The 12,338-nt window shown below is 47.3% G+C and overlaps 1 protein-coding gene across 2 annotated transcripts in view; it reads right to left on the bottom strand.

Annotated features, from left to right (window-relative positions):
- LOC118395172 (cAMP-specific 3',5'-cyclic phosphodiesterase 4B-like) overlaps window positions 1-12,338 on the bottom strand; it is a 145,579-nt gene that overhangs the window by 49,209 nt on the left and 84,032 nt on the right. The window lies entirely within an intron of this gene.

The following is a 12,338-nucleotide window of genomic DNA, read 5'->3' as shown; positions in this document are numbered from 1 at the left end:
GAAAGGACCCTAATACTACTTTATTTTAAATGCACAGCTATTATGGGTCAGGAGATATTTCACAATGTCAACAGTCAACGGTGGTGTGGATGACGCATTTCTGGGTTCTGAAAATGAACTCAGAGAGACAGATCGCAACATACTTTTCCAGATGACAGGCCTTTTTTTTCAGGCAGACTGAGGTTTTCTTTTATTCGCAGCCAGACACAGTCGGTCTTAATGCTTCGGCCATATGCTGGGAGCCTGGGAGGACAACAGGCCTCAGTGTGGACGCAGCCCACTGTCCTCTCTCCTCTCCATCACGCTCTCTTGTTCCCTCTCTTCGGCCCACAAACCAGCCTCTGTCAGAGACCCATCAGTAGCACCACTAAATCAAATATAACTTCATTTATAGAGCACATTTCTTACACAGGATTCATTTCAAAGTCCTTAACAAATCAAATAATAAAAGGTGAGACATAACACACAATACGTCTCCTAAATTAAACAAATTAAAACTGTAAAAATAATATAAAATAACAGTGAACCTGAGAGACGCATTAAAATAAAATAAAAACTAGGGCAGGGCTGGGCATCCGCCCCCATAGCCACAGACACCCTGGTTAGATTCCATCTCAGTAAGGCGTCACTACAGACACCCTGGTTAGATTCCATCTCAGTAAGGCGTCACTACAGACACCCTGGTTAGATTCCATCTCAGTGAGGCGTCACTACAGACACCCTGGTTAGATTCCATCTCAGTAAGGCGTCACTACAGACACCCTGGTTAGATTCCATCTCAGTAAGGCGTCACTACAGACACCCTGGTTAGATTCCATCTCAGTGAGGCGTCACTACAGACACCCTGGTTAGATTCCATCTCAGTAAGGCGTCACTACAGACACCCTGGTTAGATTCCATCTCAGTGAGGCGTCACTACAGACACCCTGGTTAGATTCCATCTCAGTAAGGTGTCACTACAGACACCCTGGTTAGATTCCATCTCAGTAAGGCGTCACTACAGACACCCTGGAATCCAGGATGTAACACAACCGGATGTGATTGGGAGTCCCATATGGCGGCGCACAATTGGCCCAGCATCGTCCGGGTTTGGCCGGGGTAGGCCGTCATTGTAAATAAGAATTTGTTCTTAACTGACTTGCCTAGTTAAATGATATGGGCCATGCTATGTTCCCATTCATTTACAGGACAGTGCAGTAGCCATTCACCAAAACTCAGTAAAGGTACTATAACATGGGGCTGGGAGTTTTTCCTGTTCAGGTCATGTGCTCAGGAAAGAACTCTGAGCCCTGAGTGACTATATCACATAAACAAGCGTTTGACTTCTGAGAAAGAAGAGCTTATAGTAAAAACTAATAAATATTAACTGGAGAGCCTTGAAGTTTAAATCTATTGCCTTTGTATAGGGCGGCTGGATACCAATGTTTAAAATAAACTAAGCAATCAATTATTAATGTTATATAGGTATACACTCACCGGACAGTTTATTAGGTACGCCCATCTAGTACCGGGTTGGACCCCTTTGTCTCCAGAACAACCTGAATTCTTCAGAGAATTCTACAAGGTGTCGGAAACATTCCACAGGGATGTTGTTCCATGCTGACGCGATGGCATCAGGCAGTTGCTGCAGATTGGACTGCGGTACACTCATGCTGCAAACAGCCCGTCCCATTTCATCCCAAAGATGCTCTATTGGGTTGAGGTCTGGGGACTGACCAGGCCACTCAAGTAAACTGAACCCGCTGTCATGTTCCAGGTACGTTCCACTCCTTAATTGTCCAGTGTTGGTGATCGTGTGCCCTCTGGAGCCACTTCTTCTTGTTTTTAGCTGATAGGAGTGGAACCCGGTGTGATCGTCTGCTGCAAAAGCCCACCCGTGACAAGGACCGACGAGTTGTGCGTTCTGAGATGCTGTTCTGCACACCACTGTTGTACTGGGACATTATTTGTCTGTTAGCTTCCACATGATTCTTGCCATGTCTTTTGTTTGTTGCACCATTCTCACCGTAGACACTATCGTGCTTGAAAAGCCCAGGCAGGCGGTTTCTGAGATACTGGATCCGGTGCGCCTGGCACCGCTGATCATGCCACACTCAAAGTGACTTAGGTCACTGGTTTTGCCCATTCTAGCGTTCAACCTAACAGTAACTGAATGACTCAATGCCTGCTTTATACAGCAAGCCACAGCCAATGACTTACAGTCTGTAAGAGCGATTCAAATGGTTCACTCCTACAGACAGTGAGTCACGTGGTCGTGGCTTGCTGTATAGAGCAGGCAGAGGGCATTCAGTTACTGTTGGATTGAACATTAGAATTTGCTGAAACGGCCGGCCTCCTGGGCTTTTCACGCACAACAGTGTCTAGGGTTTACAGAGAATGGTGCAACAAACAAAAAACACCCAGTCAGCGGCAGTCCTGTGGGTGAAAACAGCTCGTTGATGAGAGGTCGAAGGTGAACAACAAGAATTGTGCAGCTAACAGGCGGGCCAAACAGGCAAATAACGGCTCAGTACAACAGTGGTGTGCAGAACGATATCTCAGAACGCACAACTCGTCGGTTCTTGTCACGGATGGACTATCGCAGCAGACGACCACACCAGGTGCCACTCCTATCAACTAGAAACAAGAAGAAGCGGCTCAAGTGGGCACACCATCACCAACACTGGACAATTGAGGAAAAACATTACCTGGTCCGACGAATCCTGGTTCCTGTTGCGTCATGCTGATGGCAGAGTCAGGATTTAGCGTGAGCAGCCTGTGTCCATGGCCCATTCTGCCTGGTGTCAACATTACAGACTGGTGGCAGTGGTGTAATGGTGTGGGGAATGTTTTCCTGTCACACTTTAGGTCCCTTGATACCAATTGTGCAACGGTTCCACACCCCGAATAATTCAGTCTGTTCAGGAGACAAAGGGTGGTTCGACCCAGTACTAGATATGGGTGTACCTAATAAACTGTCCACGGAGTGTATACTGTTCTATGTTATATTATTTCCATTGATGGTATATGCTTTGATTATTTCCTCCTTTGCATTTGGTTTTTCACCTTAACCATGATACTTAGGAGGAAAACAAATTGGGTCTACGGGAGTCATGTTCAGTAGGCACAAAGCGGAGGAAAGTGAGTGAGACAGGGAGGTACTCTCTGAAACGTTGTTCCCAAATGAACACAACCCAGATTATGAAAGTACGTTTGACTTAGTCTGGCTGGAAGAAAGTAAATGGTTCTGAAGTATCTGCAAGCTCACGTCTCCCCCCTCTCTCACAACAGAGGGAGTCACAAGCAGTCACACAAACACACACAAACACACTTCACTTTGGTTGTTTGTGTTAGTCTGTCCTCCACACTTGGGCCTGATGGCCAGAGAGAGAGACAGAAAGAGACAGACAACAGCAAATCACCCCAGTCTTAAAACTGGGGTGTGGGTCAGCCTCCTGCCCAGAGAGACAGAGCATGTGGGTGAGGGAGAGAGAGAGAGAGGGAGACAGAGAGACAGAGCGTGTGGGCGAGGGGGAGAGAGAGAGACAGAGCGTGTGGGCGAGAGAGAGAGAGAGAGAGAGAGAGAGAGAGAGAGACAGAGTGTGTGGGCGAGAGAGAGAGGGGGAGAGAGACAGAGCGTGTGGGCGAGAGAGAGAGAGAGAGAGAGAGAGGGAGAGCGTGTGGGCGAGAGAGAGAGAGGGAGAGCGTGTGGGCGAGAGAAAGAGAGAGAGAGACTAAGTGTGTGGGTGAGAGAAAGAGGGAGTGGGAGAGTGTGTGGGCGAAAGAAAGAGAGAGAGAGACTAAGTGTGTGGGCGAGAGAAAGAGGGAGAGGGAGAGTGTGTGGGCGAAAGAAAGAGAGAGAGAGGCCTCCACCTTCAGCCTGTTAGTCTGATTTGTTCTAATAGAGACGTGAGGGGAAGACCTGTCCTGATCACCTAGGAATCATCCAGAGGAGAGATGGACACATTAAAGCAATAAGCACCTTCACCAGAACATTTATGTCAAGATGTGGACAGCTGATGAGTAGATTGGGGAAATTGACACAAATCCCCTCAACTGAATGCACAGAAAACAAATATTTTTCTCACGCTCATCATCAGTTCATCAACTGGCTTAATGGGGGAATTTGAGTTTACAAATGCGGCACAATTTCTTTAAACTATCAAAATAACAGTCGAGTCTGCTGAGTTTGACACCCTCCCCACCACAAATACACCTCAGGATCCCTGTCCTCTGGGCCCAATACAGAAACAACAGGGATTTGACATGAAGGATTAACTAACGCTGGACGGGGCTCCTGTATAACGGACTGGAGAGTGAAGTCTTATGTGCTGTCAATGGACTCGACACACACACACACACACACACACACACACACACACACACACACACACACACACACAATGAGGACATACACAAAACAAATATGCCCAATTTAGGCACACTGTATATATACACATCTGAATGGCCTATAATTGCATATACTTGTCTGTAATTGCTTTAGTGACATCAAAGCAGAATTTGAAGGAATAAACCACCCGGTTTCAGTAACCCACTTTACATTCCGCAATAATTATCCTCTCATGACGTAGTTTATAATATCAAACAAAAGGTGGATGACCAATGTTTTGAGTGGGTCCCACACCCATGGGAAACTACGCCAACAGTCACATGTGTGTTTGGTTTCTGGGCTAGGATTGTGTATGTTAGTAATGTGTCGTCTTGTTGAGTTAACTCATTTTACAGAGTCATGTGTGTTGTGTCTGAACAACTTTGGGAAAAGGCATACTGAGATAAACATTAAGCATACAGTAGAGGTAAGGGCCATCAACTAGAATCAGTCATGGGCTGTATTTTTTCTTGAGCGGATGGTCAGGGGGCCGGAACATATTTACAAATCATTTGTAGACTGAAAACTGAGCGCAAGAAGCCCAAACAGATGTAATGTTTGACTAAAACATCATCATTTTAAACCTTGCTTACATTTGTATACGACCACGTCTCCCTGTTACGTGTGGGAACAGATTTACAAAATAAAAAATCTGATTTGCTGGGTTTTTTTTTTTACAGTCTTTTATGTCCCCCAAAACAATAAGATTTTCTGTCCTCAGAAAACTTTGGGGGGGGGTCAGGTTCAGGAACTCTGGTTTAGTCTGTCTGTACAGATGTAAACACACAGCCGCTTCCACTGTGCACATACAAAGAGTCTCACACTGAGGTCTGTCTGACACAAACATTCACATGTTCACGCACACGCACACGCACGCACACACAAACACACACACATGCACACACACACGCGCACATACACACGCGCACATACACAAGCACACACACACACAAACGCGCACACAAACACACACACAAACACACATACACATGCACACACACACACACGCGCACACACAAACACACGCGCACACACAAAGTATGCACAAATATTCTACCCAACACCTGAGAAACGTTGAGCTTGAGTTTCATGCACATCTTCGGTTGCGACTTCCCCCATCAGACCCTACACAAATACAAACTCTCCAAGACACATACTCTGTTCCAAAGTCCACACTAGTACAATTAAGTAACTTATTGGGCATGCATTCTAAGTAGTATCTTTGTATGGCATTGGAAAGACAGAGAGACTGTATAAACATCCCTAAGGGTCCCATTAACACAGTCACTGGTACAGTAAACATTCATTTTCTAAGAGGCTGCTCAAAGGGCTTCAGTTAAAACAATCCCCTGTTAAAAAGATTAACAAGCCAGCTTGCCACAATCCCAGCTCATGTTTTCAGACCCAACCACGTATCCTTCAACTAGCTTACATTCTCTCTCTCTCTCTCTCTCTCTCTCTCTCTCTCTCTCTCTCTCTCTCTCTCTCTCTCTCTCTCTCTCTCTCTCTCTCTCTCTCTCTCTCTCTCTCTCTCTCTCTCTCTCTCTCTCTCTCTCTCTCTCTCTCTCTCTCTCTCTCTCTCTGGTTAGCAGATGTTAATGCGAGTGTAGCGAAATGCTTGTGCTTCTAGTTCCGACCATGCAGTAATATCTAACAAGTAATCTAACAATTTCACAACAACTACCTTATACACACAAGTGTAAAGGAATGAATAAGAATATGTACATAAAAATATATATGGATGAGCGATGGCCGAACGGCATAGGCAAGATGCAGTAGATGGTATAGAGTACAGTATATACATATGAGATGAGTAATGTAGGGTATGTAAACATTATATAAAGTGGCATAGTTTAAAGTGGCTTGTGATCCATTTATTACATCAGTCTCTCGGTCCCAGCTTTGATGCACCTGCACTGACCTCGCCTTCTGGATGATAACGGGGTGAACAGGCAGTGGCTCGGGTGGTTGTTGTCCTTGATGATCTTTTTTGGCCTTCCTTTGACATTGGGTGGTGTAGGTGTCCCGGAGAGCAGGTAGTTTGCCCTCGGTGATGCGTTGTGCAGACCTCACTACCCTCTGGAGAGCCTTAGGGTTGTAATTTCTTCAGCCTCCTGAGGTTGAAGAGGTGCTGTTGCGCCTTCTTCACCACGCTGTCTGTGTGGGTGGACCATTCAGTTTGTCCGTGATGTGTACGGTGAGGAACTTAAAACTTTCCACCTTCTCCACTACTGTCCCGTTGATGTGGATAGGGGGATGCTCCCTCTGCTGTTTCCTGAAGTCCACGATCATCTCCTTTGTTTTGTTGACGTTGAGTGTGACGTTATTTACCTGACACCACACTCCGAGGGCCCTCACTGTAGGCCGTCTCGTTGTTGTTGGTAATCAAGCATACCACTGTAGTGTTGTCTGCAAACTTGATGATTGAGTTGGAGGTGTGCATGGCCACGCAGTCATGGGTGAACAGGAAGTACAGGAGAGGGCTGAGAATGCACTCTTGTGGGGCCCCAGTGTTGAGGATCAGCGGGGTGGAGATGTTGTTTCCTACCCTCACCACCTGGGGACGGCCCTTCAGGAAGTCGAGAACCCAGTTGCACAGGGCGGGGTCGAGACCCAGGGTCTCGAGCTTAATGACGAGTTTGGAGGGTACTATGGTGTTAAATGCTGAGCTGTAATCGATGAACAGCATTCTTACATAGGTTTCCCTCTTGTCCAGATGGGTTAGGGCAGTGTGCAGTGTGGTTGCGTCGTCTGTGGACCTATTCGGGCGGTAAGCAAATTGGAGTGGGTCTAGGGTGTCAGATAGGGTGGAGGTGATATGATCCTTGACTAGTCTCTCAAAGCACTTCATGATGATGGAAGTGAGTGCTACGGGGTGATAGTCGTTTAGCTCAGTTACCTTAGCTTTCTTGGGAACTGGAACAATGGTGACCCTCTTGAAGCATGTGGGGACAGTAGACTGGGATACGGATTGATTGAATATGTCCATAAACACAACAGCCAGCTGATCTGCGCATGCTCTGAGGACGCGGCTAGGGATGCTGTCTGGGCCGGCAGCCTTGCGAGGGTTAACACGTTTAAATGCTTTACTCACGTTGGCTGCGGTGAAGGAGAGCCCACAGGTTTTGGTAGCTGGCCGTGTCGTTAGCACTGTATTGTCCTCAAAGCGAGCAAAGAAGTTGTTTAGTTTGTCTGGGAGCAGGACATCGTGGTACACGACGGGGCTGGATTTCTTTTTGTAGTCCGTGATTGACTGTAGACCCTGCCTGTCGTGTCTGAGCCGTTGAATTGCGACTCTACTTTGTCTCTATACTGACGCTTAGCTTGTTTGATTGCCTTGCGGAGGGAATAGCTACACTGTTTGTATTCGGTCATGTTTCCGGTCGCCTTGCTCTGATAAAAAGCAGTGGTTCGGGCTTTCAGGTTTGCACGATCAAGGTTTGCACGATTGCTGCCATCAATCCACGGTTTCTGGTTGGAGAAGGTTTTAATAGTTGCTGTGGGTACAACATCACAGATGCACTTACTAATAAACTGGCTCACCGAATCAGCGTATTCATCAATGTTATTATTCAACGCTCTGCGGAACATATCCCAGTCCACATGATCGAAGCAATCTTGAAGAGTGGAATCAGATTGGTCGGACCAGCGTTGAACAGACCTGAACACGGGCATTTTCTGTTTTAGTTTCTGTCTATAGGCTCGGAGCAACAAAATGGAGTCGTGGTCAGATTTTCCGAAAGGAGGGCGGGGCAGGGCTTTGTATGCGTCACGGAAGTTAGAGTAACAATGGTCCAGGATTTTTAGTCCCGGGTAGCAGATTTGATATGCTGATAAAATTTAGGGAGTCAGATTAGCCTTGTTAAAATCCCCAGCTACAATGACTGCAGCCTCAGGATATGTGATTTCTAGCTGACATAGAGTCCAATGAAGTTCATTCAGGGCCATCGATGTGTCTGCTTGGGTGGGATATATACGGCTGTGATTATAATCAAGGAGAATTCTCTTGGTAGATAATGCGGTCGACATTTGATTTTAAGGAATTCTAGGTCTGGTGAGCAAAATTACTTGAGTTCCTGTATGTTTTTATGATCACACCACGTCTCGTTAATCACAAGGCATACACCACGCCCTTCTTCTTACCAGAGAGATGTTTGTTTCTCTCGGCGCGATGCGTGAAGAAACCAGGTGGATGTACCGACTCCGATAGCATGTCTCGAGTGAGCCATGTTTCCGTGAAACAAAGAACATTACAATCTCTGTCCACCTTGTTGTCAAGAGACTGGACGTTTGCGAGTAGTGTAAACTCGGGAGTGGTGGGCGATGTGCCCGTCTACGGAGCCTGACCAGAAGACCGCTTCTTCTGCCCCTTCTGCAGTGCCGTTGTTTTGGGCCGCCGGCTGGGATCCGATCCAATTTCCTGGGTGGTGGACCAGACAGAGGATCCGCTTCGTCGTATTCCTGCTCGTAATGCTGGTACGTTGACGTTGCTCTTATATCTAAAAGGTTCCTCCCGGCTGTATATAATAAAACTTAAGATTTTCTGGGGTAACAATGTAAGAAATAATACATGTAAAAAAAAAATAATAATAATTTAAAAAAATAATGCATAGTTTCCTGAGAACGCGAAGCGAGGCGACCATCTCTGTCGGCCATCTCTGTCGGCTCCGGTCGTCTCTGTCGGCTCCGGCCGTCTCTGTCGGCCATCTCTGTCGGCCATCTCTGTCGGCTCCGGCCGTCTCTGTCGGCCATCTCTGTCGGCCATCTCTGTCGGCTCCGGTCGTCTCTGTCGGCTCCGGCCGTCTCTGTCGGCCATCTCTGTCGGCCATCTCTGTCGGCTCCGGCCGTCTCTGTCGGCCATCTCTGTCGGCCATCTCTGTCGGCTCCGGTCGTCTCTGTCGGCTCCGGCCGTCTCTGTCGGCCATCTCTGTCGGCTGCGGTCCTCTCTGTCGGCTCCGGTCGTCTCTGTCGGCTCCGGCCGTCTCTGTCGGCTCCGGCCGTCTCTGTCGGCTCCGGCCGTCTCTGTCTGCTCCGGCCGTCTCTGTCTGCTCCGGCCGTCTCTGTCGGCTCCGGCCGTCTCTGTCGGCTCCGGTCGTCTCTGTCTGCTCCGGCCGTCTCTGTCTGCTCCGGCCGTCTCTGTCGGCTCCGGTCGTCTCTGTCTGCTCCGGTCGTCTCTGTCTGCTCCGGCCGTCTCTGTCTGCTCCGGCCGTCTCTGTCGGCTCCGGCCGTCTCTGTCGGCTCCGGCCGTCTCTGTCTGCTCCGGTCGTCTCTGTCTGCTCCGGCCGTCTCTGTCTGCTCCGGCCGTCTCTGTCTGCTCCGGCCGTCTCTGTCTGCTCCGGCCGTCTCTGTCGGCTCCGGTCGTCTCTGTCTGCTCCGGTCGTCTCTGTCTGCTCCGGCCGTCTCTGTCTGCTCCGGCCGTCTCTGTCGGCTCCGGCCGTCTCTGTCGGCTCCGGTCGTCTCTGTCTGCTCCGGCCGTCTCTGTCTGCTCCGGCCGTCTCTGTCTGCTCCGGCCATCTCTGTCGGTGGCGGAAGTTATACACCAAGCTTTCCATTTTGTATCTGTACAGTGTCTGTATCTTCATCATTGTGTTTACTTGTGGGTACTGCACCCTCCATTGGTTCGTTTCAGCATACCCTTTTCCACAGAGTTACTGTGGGGGTATGTGTAACTGCATCTGCATGTGCACACGAGGGAAGTACAATTCAACACTCCTCAGAACTGTCTTATCTTGTATTTTTTTCCTGAACGTCTACACATCTGTGGTGATAGGAAGCGCCGAGGGGCCGTATGTGGGCCAGCCTGACGTCAATGGACCTGGACAGACCCACCAAACAGGAAACCAAAACATCCCCCTTTCGCTTCATCACTTCTTCCTTCACCTTTCCATCCTCCAGCTGGGCAGAGAAACCGCTTCTCCTGTCTTTCATTTTTTCTCTTTTCAGAATGTCTATCTCATCTCTGATTGTGACATCAAGGCAAGGGAAGTTTTGTGTTGTTGTTTAGTCACCACGGTTCATTTTCTGTGATTATGGCATTGCACCCTTCAGCTGTAAGGGGAGCAACCCTGGGTTCAAATAGTTTGTTTTCTTTTAAATTAACATATACTTGAGCCAGTCCGGAGTGTTAGACGGGCAGCGTTTGCACTTTTGGAATGATTCCATTGGTTCCATTTAGCCAGGGAAGCTCAATGAAAACACACAGTGTTTGAAAGGAAAACGACTACAATTTGAACCCAGGTCTGGAGGGCAGCTTGTTTTTATGTCCAGTGTCCACGTTTTTTTGTGTTCCATCCCTCCCCCTTTGGCTCTGTCTTATTTGCCTGTCAGTCTCTGTCTGTGGCACCAAATCCCCCTGCCTTTTGGCACCAAATCCCCCTGCCTTTTGGCACCAAATCCCCCTGCCTTTGGCACCAAATCCCCCTGCCTTTTGGCACCAAATCCCCCTGCCTTTTGGCACCAAATCCCCCTGCCTTTTGGCACCAAATCCCCCTGCCTTTTGGCACCAAATCCCCCTGCCTTTTGGTACCAAATCCCCCTGCCTTTTGGTACCAAATCCCCCTGCCTTTTGGTACCAAATCCCCCTGCCTTTTGGTACCAAATCCCCCTGCCTTTTGGTACCAAATCCCCCGCCTTTTGGCACCAAATTACCCTGCCTTTTGGCACCAAATCCCCCTACCTTTTGGCACCAAATCACCCTCCTTTTGGCACCAAATTCCCCTGCATTTTGGCACCAAATTACCCCACCTTTTGGCACCAAATCACCCTCTTTTTGGCACCAAATCCCCTGCCTTTTCTTAAAACTTGTTAGGGCCGTGGTTCCGAGGTGGGAACATAAATCAGTGGAAATTTCAAGTGCGCCACGTATAGTTTTTGATAAAACTCAAACTTTCATTAAAATGCACATACAATGTACTGAATTAAAGCTACACTCGTTGTGAATCTATCCACCAAGTCAGATTTGTAAAATGCTTTTCGGCGAAAGCATGAGAAGCTATTATCTGATAGCATGTATCCCCCAAAATATTTCAACGTCACCTAACGACAGATTTTGCGATAGCCGGGGGCTACTCAAAACGCAGAAATAAAATATAAAACATTCATTACCTTTGACAAGCTTCTTTCTTGGCACTCCTAGATGTCCCATAATCACTATTGGGTCTTTTTTTCGATTAAATCGGTCCATATATAGCCTAGATATCGATCTATGAACACTGTGTGAACAACGGAAAAAAATTGCGTTTTCTAACGTAACGTAATTTTTTTTAAATTAAAAAAGTTGACGATAAACTTTCACAAAACACTTCGAAATACTTTTGTAATGCAACTTTAGGTATTAGTACACGTTAATAAGCGATAAAATTGATCACGAGGCGATGTCAATTCTATAGGTGTCCGTCTGGAAATGCTGTATTTATCCGGACAGCATTTCCAGACGGACACCTATAGAATTGACATCGCCTCGTGATCAATTTTATCGCTTATTAACGTGTACTAATACCTAAAGTTGCATTACAAAAGTATTTCGAAGTGTTTTGTGAAAGTTTATCGTCAACTTTTTTTATTTAAAAAAAATTAGCCAAAATATCAACCAAAATATCCGGTCGGAGACCGGAAGAAATGCGCTGCCTTGCGTCTGTTTGACCAAGAAACAAATAGTAGGCAAATGACAAGACTCTTGACAACGTGTGGAAGCTGTAGGTACTGCAACTTCGACCTTATTTAATCCGGTTCACCTTTAACAATCCTTGGAAGTGGCGCATGGATATTTTTTTCCATTTTCAGTGATCAGATTTTCCTGCACTTTTCGATGAAACACACGTTCTGTTATAGTCACAGCGGTGATTTAACCAGTTTTAGAAACGTCTGAGTGTTTTCTATCCACACATACTAATCATATGCATATACTATATTCCTGGCATGAATAGCAGGGCGCTGAAATGTTGCGCGATTTTTAACAAAAAGCTGCCAA

This window comes from Oncorhynchus keta, chromosome 15, assembly GCF_023373465.1.
Source record: "Oncorhynchus keta strain PuntledgeMale-10-30-2019 chromosome 15, Oket_V2, whole genome shotgun sequence".
NCBI classification, from domain to species: Eukaryota; Metazoa; Chordata; class Actinopteri; order Salmoniformes; family Salmonidae; genus Oncorhynchus; species Oncorhynchus keta.
The sequence above is the reverse complement of the archived record's forward strand: the minus strand, read 5'-3'. Positions and strand labels throughout refer to the sequence as shown.